Source organism: Neophocaena asiaeorientalis, unplaced genomic scaffold (genome assembly GCF_003031525.2).
Source record: "Neophocaena asiaeorientalis asiaeorientalis breed wild unplaced genomic scaffold, Neophocaena_asiaeorientalis_V1.1 scaffold606, whole genome shotgun sequence".
Lineage (NCBI taxonomy): Eukaryota > Metazoa > Chordata > Mammalia > Artiodactyla > Phocoenidae > Neophocaena > Neophocaena asiaeorientalis.
In genome coordinates, this window is record NW_020173687.1 from 5,102,798 (window position 1) to 5,123,752 (window position 20,955).

Consider the following 20,955-nt stretch of genomic DNA (forward strand, 5'->3'; position numbering starts at 1 on the left):
AATGAATAGAAACAACTACACTAGATACTAATCCAACTATACCAATAATCACTTTAAACATCAAGGTCTAAATACACCAATTAAAAGACATGGACTTACAGAGTGGATAAGAAAACAAGACCTGACTATATGTTGTCCACAAGAAACCTGCTTTAAATGTAATGACACAGATGCATTAAAAATAAAAGGGTGGAAAAAGATAGACCATTCTTTTTAATAAAAAGAAAGCAGGAGTGGATATTTAAATTCAGACAGAGCAGACTTCAGAGCAATGAAAGTCAGAACGATAAGGAAGGAAGGAGGGAGAGAGGGATGGGGGAAAGAAGAAAAGAGGTGTTTGGGTTTTTTTTTTAACATCTTTATTGGAGTATAATTGCCTTACAATGGTGTGTTAGTTTGTGCTTTATAACAAAGTGAATCAGCTATACATATACATTTATCCCCATATCTCCTCCTCCTTGAGTCTCCTTCCCACCCTCCCTGTCCCAGCCCTCTAGGTGGACACAAAGCGCAGAACTGATGTCCCTGTGCTATGCAGCTGCTTTCCACTAGCTATCTATTTTATATCTGGTGGCGTATATATATATATATGTCCATGCCACTCTCACTTCGTCCCAACTTACCCTTTCCCCATCCCCATGTCCTCAAGGCCATTATCTACGTTTGCGTCTTTATTCCTGTCCTGCCCCTAAGTTCTTCAGAACCATTTTTTTTAGATTCCATATAAATGTGTTAGCATATGGTATTTGTTTTTCTATTTCTGACTTCACTCTGTATGACAGTCTCTGAGTCCATCTACCTCACTACAAATAACTCAATTTTGTTTCTTTTTATGGCTGAGTAATATTCCATTGTATATATGTGCCACATCTTCTTTATCCATTCATCTGTCGATGGACACTTAGGTTGTTTCCATGTCCTGGCTATTGTCAATGATAGTCATTTCCACAATGTTGATTGTTCCAATCCAAGAACATGGTATATCTCTCTGTTTGTATCATCTTTAATTTCTTTCATCAGTGTCTTATAGTTTTCTGCATAAAGGTCTTTTGTCTCCTTAGGTAGGTTTATTAATAATCACTTGATTCTTAATCGTGTTTATATTTAATTATAAACATAAGACTTAGTTTTAGAATAAAAAGAATGAAAAAATCTCCATCATGTGTCTTTGTTCCCAATAATCCCTTTCAGATAGATCTGTGAAGTAATACAGAGCACAGTGTCTACATACCTTTCATTTCAAAGGCCAAAAAGAACAGTGCTTAAGTAGTGAGATCATTTCTATTAGGCTTTATGTCAGTATCAATTAATGAGTTAATCAGTCAAACGAGTATCTGTTGATTTAATCTCACCCAAATGAATGGGTCTCTGTTGGTTTATCAATGTGACGGAGCATCAGAGTTCAATGGGCAGGAAGAAAATTCTGCCCACATAATGTGAGTCTTCACTTTTCCTTCTGAATCACGAAAGTACCTCCCATTCCTATAGGCTTATCTCCATAATGTTTTTCAAGAGTCTGTCTCATACAAGTCACGAAGTTAAGTTTTCCAGTTCTTCTTTTGACTTTCACCTCAATGACCTTTTAGTTCCTTGGAAAAATGCTCTCGCTTACTAAATATTATTCTTTTTTATTTTAATTTTTGTTTGCATTGGGTCTTCATTGCTGCATGTGGGCTTCCTCTAGTCGCAGCGAGCGGGGGCTACTCTTTGCTGCAGTGCGCGGGCTTCTCATTGCAGTGGCTTCTCTCATTGTGGAGCACAGGCTCTAGGCGCGTGGGCCTCAGTAGTTGTGGCACATGGGTTTAGTTGCTCCACGGCATGTGGGATCTTCTCAGACCAGGGCTCAAACCCATGTACCCCTGCCTTGGCAGGCGGATTCTTAACCACTGAGCCACCAGGGAAGCCCAAAGTATTATTCTTAACCTTAGTTTTCAATGAGACTCTCACTCTGCCTGTAGTATTTTCTGAATCTTTTATAACTGGGTTACTTAAAGAGGTTTGGGACTTGGGTAGCTTTGGATTTTCTTAAGAAAACTACAGTGGTCGCAGTAAGCATTCAGATTTTTAGCTATCTGAGAACTTTTGGAGAATACTGCATTTTTAGAACAAAATCACCTTTCCAGGTTGGCCTTCACTGGCAAAAAGATTAGCCAGTAATGCAAACCCCAAATCATGGTATTTCTCACTGTATTTCTCCAGTAGGCACCCTCCATCTGCAGAGTTAACACGAGCAAAGTAACTTCCATTCACAGGAGGTTTGTGTTCACTTTCCGTTTGAGCAACTGGCGTAAACTCAGAATTGAATCCAAGAGTCGGAAACGGGCCTGCTCCTCCTCCAAGAACAAAAGCTCCAGGAAGCTGGATTTCTTCTGCGATTTTATTTAGATCATAATTTTTTTTTTATTTATAAGAAGCAATAAGTAAGGCACACCTCCTACTTCTGCAATTCTAGTTTTCCCACAGATACCTCTTACGGGAAAGGTAAATGGCTCCTAAGTCAAATTAGGGCAATCAACTACAGAGACCTGGACATCAGCAAAGGTATCCGTTAGCCCCTTCTGCAGAACTCCAAACTCCGGAACTCCACACTCCAGAGGCCCTCCTTTCGACGTGCTGCCTCTCCCCTTCTGCCGAAAAGAGGTATTTTTAAAAAAGAGTCCAGGGTTTCCCTGGTGGCGCAGTGGTTAAGAATCTGCCTGTCAATGCAGGGGATACGGGTTCAAGCCCTGGTCCGGGAAGATCCCACATGCCGCGGAGCACCTAAGCCCGTGCGCTACAACTACCGAGCCTGCGCTCTAGAGCCCGTGGGCCATAACTACTGAGCCCACGTGCCACAACTAATGAAACCTGCACGTCTAGAGCCTGTGCTCCACAACGAAAGAAGCCACTGCAATGAGAAGCTCGCACATCACAACGAAAAGTAGCTCCAGCTCACTGCAACTAGAGACAGCCCGTGTGCAGCAATGAAGACCCAATGCAGTCAAAAATAAATAAATAAATGTATTTAAAAAAAAAAGAGCCCAACCAAGAAGAAAATAAGTCTCCAGAAATAGAAGAGAATTTCTCTCAGTTGCTTCACCCTCTAGAAAAACTTAATAAACATTATGCATTCAGTAAAACAAATGCTGGAAGACAAAATGATTTTCAAATCCTATTTAAGATATAAACTGACCAAAGGGAACAGACTTTTAAAAAAAATTTTTACATAACTAAGCAATAAAATTTTAAATGACAGAGAACACAACAGATACAGCTGGAAATCAAATATTAACAGAGAGAAAAGGCGTGAGATGAAATGAATACACATGAAAAGGGCAGAGAGATCAAAGCTGAGGGAAGCTAACAGAGGTGGAGGCCTGTTGCAGGAGATGCAATATAGGCTTTTGGGGGTGTCCCTGGATTACAAAGCCCAACAGTGGTAATGTATTCAAAGACATGAAGCAGGAAACTTTCCCTGAAATGAAGAAAAACCTCTGAAACTTTATACTTAAAAAACATATGTTCCAAGAAACTTTTCTATAAAATGCCCAACACCGAGATGTACTGTAATTGAACAACTGAATTCCAAAGACAGAGAAAGACTTCTTCAAACATTGAAGCAGGAAAACAGATCAGGGAAAAGGAGGGAAATATTTGAGCTGATCTGACTTTTCCACAGAAACACGTTGCACCAGAAAACAACTTCCACAAAGTCCAGACGGGCCGTGGATGTGACCTGGAAACGTTACATGTAGGCAAGATGTTCAAATCAACACAGTGGGTAGATGCTCCACACACAAGAGGACACACATCCCTGGAGAAAACTCCTTGGGAGAGTTTTGGAAAGAGAACTGGAGTCAATTTTTTGACAGTGAGATCCAACCAGCGAGAGAGTAATCAAAAAAGAGTTCAGACCAAATATACAACTACCCTACGACCCAGCAATTCCATTCCTAGAAACACCCTAACAGAAAAGAGGGCAAATGTCCAGACAAAGACCTGCACATGAATGTTGGAAGCAGCTTTATTCATTGTAGCCCAAATCTGGAAAGGACCCAAACGTGCATCCACAGGAGAATGGACAAACTGTGACACATCCACACAGTAAACACTACCCAGCAGGGATGCATGAACTACTGGTCCACAAGACACGGATGGATCTCCCAGTGGAAGAAACCAGATGTACGTTTTACAAGAGTCAGTTTTCCCAACTCAACTCACTTTACGTGACGATCAAGAACAGGCAACACAGGGCTTCCCTGGTGGCGCAGTGGTTGAGAGTCCGCCTGCCGATGCAGGGGACGCGGGTTCGTGCCCCGGTCCGGGAAGATCCCACATGCCGCGGAGTGGCTGGGCCCGTGAGCCATGGCCGCTGAGCCTGCGCGTCCGGAGCCTGTGCTCCGCAACGGGAGAGGCCACAACAGTGAGAGGCCCGCATACAGCAAGGACCCATGTGCCCGGCGTGTTCAGTTCCCTTTGCTGCTCTAACAAGTTGCCACAACCTGAGTGGCTTAGGACAGCATGGATTTATTCTCGTACAGTTCAGGAGGTCAGAATTCTGAAATGGTTCTTACTGGACCAAAATTCAGGTGTATCAGGGCTGTCTTCCTTCCCCGAGGCTCTAGGGGAGAATCTGCTTGTTTGCCTTTTCCAGTTTCTAGAGGCTGATGCATTCCTTGGCTTGTGGCCCCTCCCTCTATCTTCAAAGGCAGCAAAGTCATCACTCCAACCTCTGCTTCTGGCCTCACATTCTCTCTCTCATCCTCCTGCCTCCCTCTTATAAGGACCTCTATGAATACATGGGGCCCATTCAGACAATCCAGGTTAATTTTCCCATCTTAAGATTCTTCATCACGTCCGCAAAGTCCCTTTTGCTACATAAGGTGACATATTCATAGGTTCCAGAGATTAGGACTTGGGCTTCTTTGGGGGCCATTATTCTGCCCACCGCACCCAGAGACTGAGCTTCATTTATGCAACATCTCAGAGCCTCGATCTCAGACTTCTGATTGGTCCAGGGTGGGTCACACACCCATCCCTCATCCAATACCCAGGAAGAGAGGAGGGAAATTCTGGTGGGCATCTCTGAACCATAGCAACCAAGTGGATCCGTGCTCAGCTAACTCCAGAGGGGACCTGAGAGAGACGACAGGACCCACCCGAGCCACATCCCCAGGTCCCTCACCAGAGGCTGAGCTGGCCTCACATCATGGGTCCTCCTTAGCCAACCAGGCAGGACAGCAGAGCCGGCCGCCCACGCCTCCAGCCCTGTCCACACCTGCTTCCCTGCCCTCATTTTTGCTGATCTTGGGCCAGCAGACGAGTGAGGCTGCCAGCTCTTGGCACAGTGCTGGTGTCCCCCGAGGCCAGCGAGGTGTGACGGTGACTTGTTATGAGGCTAGCATGGGGAAAACTGGACTTTCTCACCCCTGGTGTCTGGAGACAGCTGCTCTAAATTCCCCTGAGCTCCCAGCCCAGAGGGAAGGAGAGCAAAGCCAGAAACGTAAAAGAGAAGCAGATTCCCGGTGCTGAGAGCCAAGGGCCAGGGCCCCGGCTGCTTGGAGGGTAGCTCCCCGCTGCTGGGGGTAAAACCCAAGCCCCTCCCACGCTGACGAGGCCGGGCGTGGTCTGGCTCGTGGTCCCCACTTCTCCAGGCTCATCCTAGCCTTCTTCCTGCTTCAGTCTCCCCCTGCACCTTCCAGCCTACCTACTTTTGCCTACCTGGACCTGCTGCCTGGAACACTGTCCCTGCCCCATCCTTCCCCTGGCCAAATCCCACTCATCTTTCCAGTGTCGGGATACATGTTCCTTCCTCCTGGAATAAGGTCTGTCTGAACCTCGCAGACTGTGATATGCCCCCTCTCCACAACCCCTGGGACACATGCACCTGTGTCTTCACTTGTCTGTTTTCCTGTGTTGGGTCACAAGCTTCGTGTCCCTTCTCAGATTCTCCCAGGTGCCCCTTCCTTCCCTCTTGGATGACACCACCCCACACCTCCACTTCCATACGTGGATGAGATACCACACAGAGGGGACCCTGGCTTTTCTAGCAGCCCAGAGGGGCTGCATGAGGTGCCTGGGGAGGAAGTGTGTTAGGGGGGTTTCCCTGAGCCGGGCAGAACACCTTCTCCTTTCTCTCTCCCGTGACTCCTTGGAGATACGGTTCCTCCTTGAAGCCCTTCCAGGGAAGTTCGTGTGCTGGGTGAACACACCTGCCGGGCAGCCCACTCTGTCCCTCCTCAGCACTTTGGGTGTGGCAGCCAGTGCCCTGCGACATCGCCCATCAAATCCTCCCTCACCACCTCACCTCCCTCTCCATCACCTCCACTGCCCTGGGCTTGCTCCTCCCCAGTACATCAGAAGTCACCTAATCCTTGCCTCAGGCTCTGCTTTCTAAAGGATCCCTGCTCTTTGAAGACAGGAACATGTCTTATTCATTATTTTAATCCCAGTGCCTGGCAATGAATATATGAGGAGTGATGTGTTCATTCATTTTTCTGACACTCACTTTGCCAATGAAAAATAAAAGCACAGAGGAGGTGAGTGGAAGCTCTCTTTTAGCATCCTTGGTCAGAAATTGATCTAATGGCTGAACTGGAATCCTTATGCTCTTATCAACAGGTGGGGAATTGAGAACCTCTTTTCACTTCTGTGAAGATGAACCTGGTTGATATAAATTCAGAGAGCTGGAAACACAAGAGGTTTCCTCTCCAGGCCTCGGAGCTTTCCCAACTGTCCAGAGGTGAATTAACCTTGACCTTGGACTTGTGCCGTCTACAAGGCACGTGTCTTTCAGCTACATCCTTGCAGGTCCTTAAACCATGACACGTGGATGTATCAGCACAGTGACAGCCTCCCTGTACCCCGGGTTTGAGCTGCTTTTGAACCACGTGCCCCAATAAAATGACGCATAAAGGTGTCTGTTTCACATCTTGCAGCAAAGTGCAAGAAATTTCTCCAGATCACTTCCTGAAGCAAAGTCCCCTCCATTCTGAGAGGAGGCAGCCAGATGTAGCCAGTACACCTTGAGAACTTGGCCCCCTAGAGAAGGGACGACCCTCAGTGCCTCTCCAGCATGGTTGCATATCCAGTCATTCAAACAGAAGGCGAGTGACTTTTGCGCTTCTCTCCGGCAGTAACAGTGTGTTTTGTGATATTGCTTTTGTAAGTTTCCCAAGCATGACTCACAATTCTTCCATGTGCTTGGCTGTTTCCTAATAGTACAACCTAATTAAGCATGATTAGCTTTCAAATTGCGTTAGACAGAGGCCCCCACATATAGAGAACCCCGAATCTAATTAGAGGCCACCGTGAGCATCGGAGAAGCCTGCAGACGTGACACCGCTCCACAAAGCATAATTGTCTGCTGGATTTTCTACTTCAATTTTCTTAGTGATGAGAGTTAAAAAAAAAAAAAAAAGTGGGAAAAATACTATGTTTTTCAGCTGCAGTGATAACTTGAACAAATAGCTTTGCATCCTAATGTAACGTATTTCCGGTAGACATTTCAGAAAGGAGGTGATCATAAAGTGTCTTATAAAGAATGGACGTGTCCCTTTGCAGCTTTTCCCCTCCGTCCTTCAACATGACTTCATAACATTTATTTTATTTCTTTATTTTTCAACTAGCATGTTTGTATTTATTCTTATAAACTTACAAGAGCCATAGAAGCCTAAGCTAAGAGTTCTGGAGAGTACTCTGTGCTCTAAACACCAGACAGCGCCACTCCCATCTGGGCAGTGAGCCTGAGTTCTCCCCTCTGCCCAGGGTGCTGTAAACTGCAGACCCTCCCAGCACCCTTTACTGAGGTGGTTCCGGGCACTTCGGTGCCTTTATTGGTGATATTTTAGCCTGTGGCCTCTGTAGTCCCAGGTAATCAACCATTTCCACCCTTGCCGCACACCGTCCTGTGTTCAGTGTTCAAGGTAATGCCTCTCACACAGGGTCAAGCTCTGGAACATCCTCTAGGGACACGTGTGGCCAAAGACACCAGTGTTGATTTACAGCAAGACATTCCAGAGGACCTTGGCCTGGGGGTCCTGCTGCCACTGACTTTATAACATTCCCATGTTAAAATGAAGCAGCCACAGGACTTCCCTGGTGGCACAGTGGTTAAGAATCTGCCTACCAATGCAGAGGACGCAGGTTCAATCCCCGGTCCGGGAAGATCCCACATGCCACGGAGCAACTAAGCCCATGTGCCACAACTACTGAGCCTGCGCTCTAGAGCCCGCAAGCCACAACTACTGAGCCTGCGTGCCACACTACTGAAGCCCAAGCACCTAGAGCCCGTGCTCCACAGCAAGAGAAGCCACCGCAATGAGAAGCCCGTGCACCGCAACGAAGAGTAGCCCCAGCTCACCGCAACTAGAGAAAGCCTGCACACAGCAACGAAGACCCAACGCAGCCAAAAATAATTAATTAATTAATTTTTTTAAAAATGAAGCATCCACAGCATTGGTGCCAAGACCCAGTCAAACTCCTGTTAGCCCCAAGCCTCCCGTGAGCTCATGCTGGAGGATTTCTTTTGACTGTTTCTGAAACAGAGAGGGACTTGGGGCAAAGAGAGGAGGCCCATGAGGTCCCAGCCCTGAGGACACCCCAACTTGGTTGATGAGATCACTGAGAGCCTAAGTGAGAAAACAAAGCAAGACTGGGAATCCATCTCCCAATAAAACCCAAACCCAATACATGATTTAATTAGTTTGGGGACTGAAAGTAGAAAAAGTTCAGTGGTTGCTTTTTGGGGAAAAAAAAAATTGGCTGGGGGCAGGGGGATGAGTCAATGCTTTTTCTGCCTGAAGTTTAGTGCAATGAACTTCATTTTCTCATGTTTCTGCTCCATTGGGCTGCCAGGAGCCGTCCACCCTCTCCGGCCAGGGGCTGACCGTGCCCTCCAGTCCTGAGGCTGCTTTGGCCGCCCGGCTCCAGGGAAGAGACGTTTGGGGCTGGCTGGGCTGGGGCAGGCGGTCGGACCCACCCCTCCCTCCCACGTGGGCGCGTGGGCCATCCAGAGGCGTGTTCCCTGGAGAAGGGACAGTTCTGATGTGAGACTGAGCTGGAGGCAAGGCGCAGGGGCTGGGAACGTAGTAATTGTTGGATGGTGGACAGCTGCTTAAGGGCCGGAAGTTGATGGAATCACTTGAATCGGGTCAGCCAGACCCACAGTAGCTGTGCCTGTCCGCCGGGTCTCGCAAAGACCAGCACAGAGTCCACGGCCAGAGCAAGCAGCGAGGCATCACTCCCTGCCTTTTCCCAGAAGCACAGAACTCACACCACTCCGGGAGCCAGAGGCCCGGGGCTTTGGAGGCATTTAGGAACAGAGCCTCAGCCCGGCACTCTTGTTCCCAGATGCCACTGGTGAGACCGGCTGGTGGCTCTCAGGCTGCTGGAGGGGACCAGTGCGGCCAGACTCTGGAGGCCAGTGGATGATGGATGCTGTGCAGGGACGCTAGCTTCGCACATCTCACCTCGGGACCTTGTTACCCGTTCATGATGAGAGTGTTTAAAAAGCTTTATAGCGATTTGATGCCACAGTGACATCCGAGCACGTGACCAGTGCATAGCCAGGCCTGGGCACCAAGGGGTTACCTCCAGGTCTCTGGCAGATTGGAAACTAAATACCCAGCCCTTTGCCACACTTCCTGTGGGGAGCTGTAACTGGCAGCCTCCCCTCTGAACCTGCTCAAGGTCCCCACTGAGAGCACCCAGAAATGGGGGGACACGTGGCACGAGGGAGGGGGTAGGGCCAGCTTTCCATCGATCAGGCTGGTGCTGCCCAGCACCCGCCCCCACTTTGTCTTTAGATGCGCACAGGGACTTGATTCGGAGCCACAGGCTACGGTGGGAATCCGGGTAGGACCCTGTGTCCCTAGGTATCTTCGGGAGGCTGTGCAGCCTAGTGGTTCTCTGTGTGGGCCCTGGAGCCAGGGGGCTTGGGTTCAACTTCTTGGCTCTGTATCCTTGGCAAGTTACTTTGGTTCTCTTTGTCTCAGCTTACTGATCTGTGAAATGGGCCTCAAGGCGGGGGCACAGCTGGCAGAGAGCATCAACTTGGTGCATGAGGCCCTGTGTCATTTTGTCCTTCCCCAGTGGGGGGGGTCTTCCCTCTCGAGGTCTCCCCACAAAGGCCACCTCCTCAGAGTGGTCTTCCATGACCCCCCTTTCTCCACTGGTCACCTTATCCCCTCCCATCACGTGTCACTCCTGGGTAGCGTATTTTTATTTGTTTCTTTATATGGCCTGTGGCTCTCCCAGTAGAACATGAGCTTCGGGAGAAAAGATTCCATCAGTCCTGCCTGTGGCCGCATCCTGGTGCTGATAGGTTCTGGGACAAAGGAAGTACCAAGAAATATTTGTGAACAAAAGACCAGATCTTTTCATGTGCCCATCCCGGCTTCCCACCCAGCACAGGTTGATCTGGGTCCCGTCACCCCTGGGCCAAGCACAGGGGAGCACCCGGGAGATGCCGGATGCAGCTTCCATGGGTTACACACCCCCAGCAAACATGCAAGGAGCCGTCCTCAGGCTGGGTGCCAGGGCTCCTGGGCCTCCCGGGCGCCATCCCCCGTCAAACCAGTTGTGAGTGATCTGTACACGTTGCCAAAACAGAGCCTGCTTTCTTCAGTTCCTTACTGTGGAACGCTGTTTTTCAGACTCTCCGGAAAGCCGGCACCCAGAGAGGTGCTTTCCGCATCCCCAGATCCCCTCTCCCTTGAGAGGGAGAGTCGCAACGCCCCATGTCTGAGCGAGGAAAGGTTGGCAGATATCAGTCCCCGCCCCCCACCAGTTTTGCACAAGCAGTCTCAGAAGCCTCTGGAGGCTGTATGGGTTGACACCTCCCAGAGTTTCCAAAACGTTTGGCTGGAAACAGGAAAAGTGGAACCACGTTGTGATACAGAGGAAAGCTGAGACTCTGGGCGAGCAAGCTCCCCTGGACTTTGCATTTTCAGCAAAGAGCCTCCTTCAGCCCACAGCCCCCATCAGCAGCCAGCCTGGTCAGCGATGGCTCCACGGGCCTCCCACTTCTTGGACCCTCAGGCTCTTCTTCTGCTACATGGGGGTGATGAGAGTTCTCACCTCACCAGTTAATACAAGAGCGGCACGAAATGCCGTATGTGTCACGTGATGTACCTGCCATAAACCTAAGTCCCCTTCCCCCCGCACCCTGTATATTTGGGTGGTGGAGTACGTCACTGATAGGTTATTTTCTCTATTTAAGAAGGTCTATCTCTTTGACTTCATTTCTGACCACCCACCCTGTCATTCACTGACTTTATGGATTCTCCAGTAAGACAAGCTCATTCCTACCTCAGGGCCTTTGCACTTGCTGTCTTCTCTGCCTGGAGCTCTTCGATATTTTCATGGCCACCTCCTGATCATTGTTCAGGTTTTATCTCAATGTCACGTCCCTAGAGTGGCCTTCCCTGCCCCTTCACCTCAAGAGTCCCCAACCCCTCCCCCCAGCCCAGCTTCCTGCTCTGTTTTCACGACTTCCTCATGGGAAGTAGCCACAGCAAAGATCTGCTTCTCCCACTAGAAGGTGGATTCTCTCCTTCCAGGAGGACAGAATCCACCTTGAATGGAATCTTTTTTTAAAGCTTCAAGCAAAGCACCAGGCTGTGCTCTCCACAGCCCACCCCAGGAGCACTGCAGTTCTTGGGGGTCATGATGGGGCAGGTGGGGTGCCCTGGTGGAGTGGGTTGCTGCGAACCGTGGGCTGGATAGGACCGCCCACTGCAGGGCAGGATCCCCACCCAGGGAGGGTTTCTAACCACCTTAGCCGAGGCAGGTTTCAGAAGGGACCCTTGGTGGCCATGGTGGAGGCCGTCCACATGCTCTACGTGGTCTGCTGCCCGGGGGCCTGTGGGACCCCTGGGGGAGAGAGAAAACCGGGAGTCAGGAAACAGGAACTCTGAGCACATCTCAGCCACTCACTTGCTGTGTGACTTTGAGCAAGTCACTTCCTCATTCTGGGTCTCAGTTTCCTCAACAGTAAAATGGACAGAGTAAGACTGATGCCAGCTTTTCCTCCACTTTTGCCTCTTCCCAGCTGTGCTGTCCTGAGGGAGTCACTCCACGCACCTGGGCACATTCCCTAGAATCTCAAATGGGACGAGACTTGTATCCACCTCATAGAATTAAACTAATACTGATACTAATACTGACAGAAGCTTCCTTGCACTTAGTAAGTGCTCAGTAAATATCCAGCTCATGATCAGAGACTGGGAATCTGCTCAGACCACTCCCAGGAAGAGGAGGAAGGACCTCCACCATGAACACGGCAGGGGATGCAGAAAGATTTTTTGTAAATGGTGGTGAGGCTGGAAAAAACAAAAGAGTGGGCCGGGAGGAGGAGTAGAGGGTGTGTTTCCACCTGGGCTGGTCGGTGGGTGGGAGCTGGTGCCCGCTTTGGACACAGCTGGCATTTTTAGCACCAACCTGGGGTCTGGACCTCTTGGCTCCCAGCTGCTCATTAAGTGAAGCCATCTGAGTCCTCGAAGCGGGACAGGTAACCAGCAAAGAAACCAGGATGGCTGGGAGACCCACCCCTGACACATTCCTCCCTTCTCAGAGCTTTGAGGGGGTCAGAGAGTTTGGGGACCAGGAAGAAAGCATAGTCTGGGAAATATTAACTGCACACCCACAGCTGACCAGACGGGCAGAACCCACAAGTGACTTCCAGGCGAGTCCGGGGCTGGAGAGTGGCTCAGCCAGAAAGCCGCCTTCTAAAGACTCGACCACAAGCAAACGTGAGCCATTATTATGAGTGTGGCAAAGTCAAGGCTGGACAAGCCTAGTTCTTTCCTGAGTCCTGTCGGCAGGAAAACCATCCAGAAAGTATGCACTCAAACCCTTTTCTTGTGGAACTTCAGAAGGCAAAGGGGTAGAGTGGGGATGAAAAGACCCAGATTTTGGTCTCGGCTGTCTCCTAGCAGCTGTGTCACTGTGGGCAAGTCGCTCCCACTCTCTGTATCAGTGTAAAAAGGGTAAAACTAGGGACTAAGAGGCTCCTAGAGGCTGTGCCATTGTAGGATTATATGATTCAAAGGCTCCTTGGCATCTGACTTTTTTGCTCTCTCTCTGAAAACCTAAAGGGCAGTGGGGGGGGGGGGGTGTTTGAAGTTCTAATCCTTTAGGTTTTCAAAAGCCATGCCCAAATCCTGAGATTGCCAGGAATCTGTCCGTTGTAAGAGACAGAAAGCCCAGTTCAAACCAGCTTGAGCAAAAAGGCATGTTTATTTGTTCCTGGAATGTAAAGATGAGTTGGTTTCAGGAATGGTGGTATCCAGGGGCTCAAATAATGTCACCATCTTGTTTTCCCTCTCACCCCAGTTCTGTAATTCAGAACGACATTTACCTAGTGGGAGCTAATCCACCCCTCCAGGCTAGCACCTGTTGTCTTCAGCGGCCCTGATGGAAAGAGATTTCCTTTCCTGTTTGTTCCAAGGAAACTCCCAGGATTGCTTTGGATTTGCCAGCCTTGTTCGCATGTCCATCCCTGAACCAATCCCTGAGGTCTGGGTTTAAATCCAGTCCCACCATTTACTATATGTGACCTAGGATGAGGAACTTAGCTGCAGTCAGTTTCCCACGGCTGTGATGACAAATTACCACACACTTAGTAGCTGGAAGCAACACAGAATTATTATCCTGGAGTTCTGGACGTCAGAAGTCCAAAATGGGCATCACTGGGCTAAAATCAAGGTGTTGGCAGGGCTGATTCCTTCTGGGGGCTCTAGGGGAGAATCCCTTTCTTTGCTGTTGCTGCCTTCCAGAGCCGGCCCCCCGCCTTCACTGTGGCCCCCTCCCCCACCTTCAAAGCCAACAATGGCCACCGAGTCTTCCTCACATCACATGACCCTGACGCTGCCCACCCGCCTCCCTCTTTGACTTGTGAATACCGCTGGGGCACCTGATAACCCAGGATCGTCTTTCCATCTCAAGGTCAGCTGATCGGCAACTTTAATTCCACCTAATCTTCCTTTTCCACGAAACGCAACACGTTCACAGGCTATGGGGATTCGGCTGTGGACAACTGGGAGGCCACTATTCTGCCCTCCACACTCACCTCACTGCCCTTGTCTGTAAAAGTGGACAGTAGCATTTGTCCCTCAAAGGATCACGCTGAAGCTGAAAAGAGAGCCCTCAGCATAGAGCCTGGCACACAGTAGGTGCTCAACAGGTGGACAGGTCACCCACCAGCCTCAGAATTGGTGGACTCACTCACGAGCATTTCCGAGGAGCTGCGTAGTTATGTTGGAAGAAAGGCAGCACGTGGTTTGGGTGACAAACAATGTAGAACAGAATAAGGACTCAAGGGTGCGATGCCCCACATCCCGGGGCTCCCTCTGTGACTGCCATTTGGACAAGGTGGAGAGTGTATGTTTTTCCAGACACCACCCCATGGGAGGGCCCAAGAGAGAAGGAAAAAGGTCAGAGCCACCCAGGAGGGTGGTGGCAGCTCTGTAACAAGGACACCGGGGGTTACTGACACCTCACCCCCCTCGCCATCCCTCTGTCCACTCGTCCCAGATTAGAAGTGCAGCACCCGACGGCTGGAGCACACGGGGCACTGGGCACACGTGGCTGCTTTATCGACAGTCTGCATCTGAGTGACAACGGGATGCAGAGAGGTTTAGTGAGGGGGGGTCCCAGCTGCTCTGCCAGCCCCCACTGTCCTGGTGGCCATACGGGGCTCCGCCGTGGTCTGGCAGCACCTGGCCCGGGACACGGTCAATGCTAAGGAGATGTTTGGTGAATGAAGATGTAGCAGGGAGAGAACCGAAGGTGGAGTCCGAGCGTCAGTTCTGCCGCTGCCCGGCTCTGAGTCTCAGTTTCCCCATCTGCAGGTGAGAGGACCCCTCGCTGCTGACCACACAGTGTGCCCTCTTCAAATGGCCGCTGCAGGAGGCACCAAGAGTGGCAAGGACTCTCCTCATCCTCAGCTGCCTCCCAGCCTCGGCCTCCGTGGATCTCCAGTCTGGGTCCCATGGGAACTACTGGGGTTGAAGAGACTGATTCTGCCAATTCATGAGCCCACTTTATAAACGAGGACTTTGAGGCACAGAGAGGGGAAGGAACTGGCTGAAGATCACACAGCTTAGAGGAGGGCGGGTCAGGTGCCCCAGCCCCAGCTTCAGCATCCCAGTGGAGTGACCAGCAGGAGCCTGCTCTGCTTACCTTTCCAGGTGGCAAATAAGAGAGAAATATGGCCAGACAATGGGAAACACCAACCCGACCCCATCCCTTACTCTCTTTCCCTTCCCTGCCCAATGTTTCTGAGAGCTTAATTGCAGGTTTAATGATCCCTCTTACACAGTCACTGTCGTTCTAACAGTGGTGCGAGCCTCTGGTAAAGCCCTCATCCCAATCAACCTTGTTTTTATTGATTTGTAAGCAGCTCAATTGTCTGGGAAAAGACAGCCCACCAGCCGACATCTCTCGGTCCCACTGCATCACGGTGACACGCAGCGGCTGAGGCCACCCACGGGTAGTTGGGGCCTCTGTGATGTATGTCCACAAATGCACAGTAAATGACACCCCGTAATCTGGGGGGACAGGCAGGAACCATGCTGCATTGGCTGGAGCGTTGGAAATAATTCTGCATCTCAACATTTCTCCATGTCTAGACAAGAAGTACTGCCTGCCTGCCTAAAATATTAAAATTTCATATGCTACTCCCAGAGAGACCCTTTGGTTGTAAACATACAGAGACAATTTGAGTTTTCTTTCTTTTCCTTCAGGTTTCCTCTTTATAGCCAGTTGTGTAGGTTGCACAGCTGGAGAGGCACCGTGAATTTCAGGATCCGGGTACTCCCCACCTTCTCGTTCGCGTCCTGGTTTCACGTCTGGTACAAGTCCTACATCTGTCACTCGGCAGTTGTTTGCGCCCTCAGTTTCCTCATCTGAGAAATGGTGGTGATAATTCTGATCTCACTGGGTAATTGTTGGGCTGGATGAAATATTAAACAAGATAACCTCTGTGCTGGGTTGAAATGTCCTCCTGAAGTCCACATCCACCTGGAACCTCAGGATGTGATCTTGTTTGGAACTAGAGTCCCTTCAGGTGTATTGAGTTAAATGAGGCATCCTGGAGCAGGGCTGGCCCTCGTCCAATATGACAGCTGTCCTCAGAAGGAGAAGCGAGAGAAACAGACAGCAGACACTGAGAGAGTCAACTAGTCAGTTCAGGCTGCCATAGCAAAAGACCACAGATGGGGTGGACAGGGGGTGCTTAAACAACAGACATATATTTCTCACAGTTCTGGAGGTCACAAGTCCAAGATCAGGGTGCCAGCATGCAAGTTCTGTGGTGTCTTTTCTTATAACGGCACTAATCCCGTCATGGGGCCCCACCCTCATGACCTCATCTAACCCTAATTACCTCCCAAAGACTCCACCTCCTAATAACATCACATTGGGGGTTAAGACTTCAATATACAATTGGGGTGGGGGACACACTTAATCCATAACAAACAGAGAGGAGAAATACACAGAGAGAATCCATGTGATGACAGAGGCAGAGATTGGAGTGATGTGCCTACAAGCCCGAAATGACAAGATATGTCAGCAAGCACCAGGACCCAGGAAGAAGCATGGAAGGATTCTCTCCTCAGAGAAAGCCTGGTCCTGCCAACACCTTGATTTCAGACTTCTATCTTCAGAAGTATGGAAGAATAAGAGTCTGTTGTTACGTCACTCTATTTGTGGTTACGTTGTTACAACTGCCCCAGGAAACAAATACAATAATGATTTGTGGAATACTTGGCACACGCAGGCACCCATCCTCACAACCATGCTTTGAAATATAGAGATGACTATTAGCCCATTTTGCAGTTGGGGAAACCAAGCTCCCAGGCACTCAAGTGACTTGCCCAACCTCATACTCCGGGAGTTCCTCTACCCCTCCTGCTTGGCCTCACCCACAGTTCAGGAGAGAATCCTGGGCAGGAATGGGAAGATACTCCCTGCCCTCAATCCCTCCTGCTCTGCCACAGCTGCGGTGCCTGTGTCTGTGTTCCCCAGGCCAGAGCTCATCTTACTCCTGGAATGCAGTTCAGTACTTCTGGGAAACGATGTTTCACAGAAGCCTAACACCTAAGTCCAAGGGGCATCCTGCTGGATTCCTCAACAGATATTAATGGAGCACCTACTTTGTGCCAGCCTCTGTTCTAAGCCCCGCAAGCCGCCAGTGAGCCGGACAAACCAGGGCCTGCCCTCTGGAGCTCTGTGTTGCGATGGGGCACCCTGAGGAGTCTGGACTGGGGGCAGAGGAGGGGCTTCCTGTCGGTGGTGACCGCTGCACTGAGAACTGGGGAGGTTGGGCGGCTGAAGCAGGGCTGGGAGGTGGCAGTGATGGAGAACTCTTGTCTGAGGAAGCAGCAGCACATGCAAGGGCCTGTGGGTGGGAGAGGGAGGGTCCACACGAGGAGCTGAGAGGCCCAGTGCACCCGTATCCTGGGCGTGAAGAGATCAGGAGGTAGGAGAAAAGAGCAGAGAGGCAGCACCCCAGCAGATGGGGCTGGGTGCCGGGGCTGTCCTGAAGGCTGTGATGAGCCACAGAAGGGCTCATAGAAGGAGCATGTGTGCAGTTTGGAAAGCTTGCTCCCCCAGGGAGGCACTCTTCCTTCCAGCCTCCATCTTTCTACATAGGCAGGGCTGGGGGCTCCCTGGGTCCTCCCTCCACAGGTGGGGCCCAGGACCTCCTCAGAGGCTCCCAGCCCTGAATGGGGAAGCCTGGGGTTTGCACCTGCAGGGGCGTCTAAGGTCACAGTGAGGGGTGGTACCAGACAGGAGGGGACAGACAAGGGCAGACACCTGAGCAGGTATCCACAGAAGGCCCAAGGCACGCGGCCACCAGTCCACCTGCAGAGGAGCCAGCTGGTCAGGGCAGCCCCGCAAGCCGGGAAGGGGAGCCGGGTGGGCCCCATAACCCAATATGACCAGTCCGTCCATGAAGACACGGACACACAGGGAGAGGGGCACGGGATGACGGAAGCAGAGACTGGACCGGCGCAGCTACAAGCCAAGGAACACCAAGGATGGCTGGCAGCCACCAGAAGCCAGGAAGAGGCAAGGAAGGAGACCCTACAGCTGCCGGAGGGAGCACGGCCCTGCCCACACGCCTTGGTTTGGGACTTCTGGCCTTTAGAACCCTGAGAGAACACAGTTCTGTTGTTTGAAGCCAAGTTTATGGCACTTTGTCACAGAGGCCCGGAGGAAACCGGTACATATTTTCCAGATAACGACTCTGGGCCTCCGTAGAGGATGTGAACAATGTCAGGTCACACGCTGGGACCAGTAGGACCCAGCCTTCCAACTTGGGTTGACTCCCACCCCTGCTAAGGCCATGTCTGTTCAATTAAATGTTCGTGGAGCTCAAACAAGACCTGTGTCCTCAGGAGGGGATCCCAGACTGCCCCGGCCCACGGTGGCCTCACCTCTCATGAGCTTAAAGCCCACCTGGGGGCAGCACCCCATGGATGAACTCACCCTGCTGTGTGGCCCTGCTTCGCCTTGAACTGCCCCACTGCTCCCCTCCACACACACACTCACACACACACACCCATCCCAACAAGCATATGCACACATCCGTGCAAGGCACACACACACGGCCAAGAAGAGTGCAGGGAGCTCAGTGATGATGTGGGTCGATGTCCTTTGAATTCCCACTTCCCAGCTCTGCTGCCGCTGTATGGCGATACACGTCAGCCAAGTCCCAGCAGACACGGTACAACCCCTGCAGCCTCCTGCAAACGCACGAGGGCAAGACAGAGTCCAGTTCTGAGACACCAGGATGGAAAAGATCCGGAATATCAGCAAAATGGAGACACTGAGGCTCAGGAAGGGGGAGGGCTCACTTGGCCAGCAGGTCTGAGCCTGGGCAGAGAGGGGGACCCAGCCCCTGTGACCCCCTTGGCAGGCTGCCTGATCTCAAGGACATGGCAAGTTACCAAGCGCTCGCTCTGCTCCTTACCAGCTGGGCCATCGGCCAACAGGTGGGTGCTGGGCACCTCTCCTGGGGCCAGCCCTGGGCCAGGCTCGGGGGCTGCCTGATGGGCAGGATGGAGCTGGCTGCTGTTCCCAGGGATGCACAGCCTAGCAGAGCAGAATGGCACTAAATAAACACAGGGTTGCCTCTCACACACACAGCAGACTTGTGGGGGGGAGTTGTGTATAAGCATTCAGCTTCCCCAGGAATAAGCGTGGACGGAAGTGCCCATCAGGAGGGGCCGAACCCTCCAGCACGCGGCCCACAGATCTGAGCCGAAGGCTGAGCTGCCATCTCCTCAGTTACTCTGCTCAGAGCTGAGCACCCCGCAGGTGAAGGATGACACTACAGCTTAAAGATGTCACTTTCCACACAACGTGGTCCCAAGGCCAGGGCTCCATCCGGCGCCCAAGCTCTGCATGGAAAGCATCGCCTTGTCCGCCTTACGCTGTCAATCTTGGCGAATCCAGGCTCGGGCTGAGCCTTCTCCGTGGCCCGCAGTGGGCACTCCTGGGTGCCGTACAGCATCCATTCCCCTGTTCCACTGCCCTCTCAGGGCCTTGAAGTTCCTGTGTGCACAGGATTGCCAGGCAAAATACAGCATATCCAGTTAAATTCGAATTTCAGATAAACAGTGAGTAACAGTAATAGGTTTAGATATATATCCATATCTATGTATACTTGTAATATAGAAATGTAAATTATAATCCATTACATGTACGGCTTAATATATATATATTTGTTCATTTATATGTTGGACATTCTAAAAATCTTGTACTCAAAATTCTTCATTGTTTATCAGGAATTCAAGTTTACCTGCCCCCTGCTGAGCATGGCCCATGTTCTGTTCGGGGACAAGCCCTGGCCAGGTTAGCCAAGCAGCCCTGGGTCCCGGTCCAGCCACAGGCCCTGCTTCCAAGATGGGCCCCTGGCCCCAGACAGAAGTGAACTGCTTGGGCTCTTGCGGAAGTGAACTTTCTCTTTCCTACTATTTTAAACCTGGAAGAAAACAGCGACAAGAGACACTGACTGTCACCTTTGGCCAAATGCTGGCTGGTCTGAGGATGATGTCAACACAGCAGACACAGAGGGACAGGTGGGGGACTCTGGCCCAGCCGTATTGCTGGAGCCGCTAAAGCCACAGCAGCTTCTGACTTTCTAGGTTTAGCAGGTCCCCAAACCTTCCCTTCATTATTAAAGTCAGTTGGAGTTGAGTTTTCTGGGGCAGCCAACCCACGCTGCCTGTCTTGTGCGTGGGCTTGTCCATTGAGCCCTAGTCTCCCTAATGAAGGTGAGTCCCCAGAATTAACATCACTCAGTCCCCGGGCACCCGCGGGCTTTTCCAGCAACAAAGCATCCACTCCAGGGGCCTCCTGGATCTCACTCTTCTTGTTTGGGCTCGCCAACCTTGGCGATGCGTATGGCCTGTTGGACCCAGGAGCCCTGCCAAGCTTTGGTCTCCACCGTCTCTGCACTGATTTATCTTCTCGAGGAATTCCTCACCTGACTGCGGTCCAGGGTACAGCATCAGACACCCATCGCCGAGCCTGACTGACAAACCTTCACGAGGGGAGCAAGAGGAAACTTGCCTGACTGTTTCCGACACACGGAGCCAGGGGCGGCTCCCAGCCAGGGAAGGAGTTCTCGCTTCTGGAATTCTTTGGGTGTTAAACAATGGAACAAAAATCACGAGTGTCTCCACAGGCCCAAATGGAAAGCAGAGCCGAGAGGACCCTCACCCTTAAACGAAACCGCCCATGGATCTCGCCCCAGCTGGCATTCAGCCGTGTTCTCCTTGTTTCTTTTCCTGGTTCTGACCCCAGACCAGGCAAGAATGAGGGAAGCTAGTGTCAGCGCAGGCAGAGAATCCATCTTCTACCCCGCAGACTGCATGCACGGAAGAATCTGCATGAGAAACGAAACGTATTCCTGGGGTTGGAAGAGGCGGCAGCCGTCGCGGTGGGGCTTAATTTTTCTGAGGC

The 20,955-nt window shown here is 51.0% G+C and overlaps 1 pseudogene; it reads right to left on the minus strand.

The window, feature by feature from the left end:
- Window positions 1-1,379: 1,379 nt before the first annotated feature.
- Window positions 1,380-19,501, minus strand: LOC112402957 (ester hydrolase C11orf54 homolog; annotated as a pseudogene).
- Between the last annotated feature and the right edge of the window lie 1,454 nt (window positions 19,502-20,955).